Below are 1,694 nucleotides of genomic sequence, written 5' to 3' on the forward strand. Positions count from 1 at the left end.
AAAAAAAAAAAAAAAAAATTCAAAAGTTACTGCCTGAACAATAGTTTTTTGGATATCAGCAAATATCAATTTTTGAAAAATCAAGATACATTCAACAAAGTGAATGATACCCTATTCAACAGTGGATGCTATATACTAGCTTTTTTAAAATATTGAATATCATAACTATTCCATCTTTATGCTTTTTGTAATATGAAACGTGAAACATACACAAGAGCATAATTAATCTCTATGTATGTATTACCACACATTTATCAACTCATAACCCATTCTGTTTTACAGACATCTCTACCAGCTATTCCCTGAATACTCTGAAGCATGTGCATTATTTCACCCATAATTACTTTAGTACTTCTGTACTAAAATATGATGTTATTTTTATCATAGAATATTTCACATAGAATCATAGAGAGCAACATAGTGAATAAATACCCACATATAAAACCACCTAGCTTTGTCAAAATTTTAGCTATATTTGCATCTGATTTTGATAAGGTCTCTATGTGAATTCCCCAATCTCTATCACTTTCCTTCTTTTCAAAAGATAGCCTAAATATTATCATCCCCATGCAAGTGTTAATAGTATATATGCATCCATGAAATATATGTGATATTACTTTGCACCTTTTAAAAATCTTCTACAAATGGCCTCTTTCTAGCCTTTTCATGAGAGTATGAAACTAAGAAAATTAAGCAGAAGAGAGTGCTTTACAGGGGCACTGTGATATGATAGACATAGATCAAATAACAAAAGATCAGGCTGAGGTGTAGCTCAGTGGTAAAGCCCTTGCCTGGTATGCACAAAGTCCTGGGTTCCATCTCTAGGACTCCCAAAAAAAGTAATAACAAAACCACAAGTCCTACCAGATCTCACATCAAGGGGATTTCTGGCATCCCTTAAAAGTTAATACCTCTCAGTAATAACTATCAATGTGGATGTTCTCAATTCCCTAATCAAAAGGCACAGGCAGAATGGATCAAGAAACAAACCCTAATGATAAGAAATGTATAAGAAATACATTTTAAAACATATGTATGTAATCCCAGCACTTGGGAGGCTGAACCAGGAGGAGCACCATGAGTTTGAGCACCCCCTAGACTACATAGTGAGTTCAAGGCCAGCCTGAACTACATAGCAAGACCTTGTCTCAAAAAAAAAGAAAAAACACATTTAATCCAGAAAGAAACTAACAGCTGAGCATGGCAGCACACACCTGTAATCCAAGCACTTTGGAGGCTGAGGCAGGAGGATCATTGCAAGTTTGAGGCCAGCCTGGGTTACAAAGTGAGCCCAAGGCCAGCCTGAACTGCATAGCAAGACCCTGTCTCCAAAAAAAAGACACCAAAAAAAAAGAAACTAATGGATTAAAATATCAAAAGATGGAAAACAACATTCCATACAATGGGAACATGGAAAAAAAGCAGAAATAGCTACCCTAATTCCAAAGTAGATTTCAAGCTAAGACTGATCAGAAGGTCACTACACATTGGTTAAGGGAGCAATTCAATAGGAAGAGATGACAAACATATATGCACCAAATACTGACACACTCCAAAATAAACACTAATGGACATGAAAAATCAGATGAACACAATATGTCCCCATGTAGGAGACTGTAGCTGACTTCCACTGTACATTAGTAGCCGTCCTAAGCATTAAGTTTCTGTTATCCTGCCTACTTCTCCAAAGAGAC

General features: G+C 35.8%; 1 protein-coding gene across 2 annotated transcripts in view; it reads right to left on the reverse strand.

Moving 5' to 3' along the window:
• The window catches only part of Pstpip2 (proline-serine-threonine phosphatase interacting protein 2), a 99,567-nt gene that overhangs the window by 16,121 nt on the left and 81,752 nt on the right, over positions 1-1,694 (reverse strand). The window lies entirely within an intron of this gene.

Source organism: Chinchilla lanigera, unplaced genomic scaffold, assembly GCF_000276665.1.
Source record: "Chinchilla lanigera isolate Chin_1 unplaced genomic scaffold, ChiLan1.0 scaffold00001, whole genome shotgun sequence".
Classification (NCBI taxonomy): domain Eukaryota; kingdom Metazoa; phylum Chordata; class Mammalia; order Rodentia; family Chinchillidae; genus Chinchilla; species Chinchilla lanigera.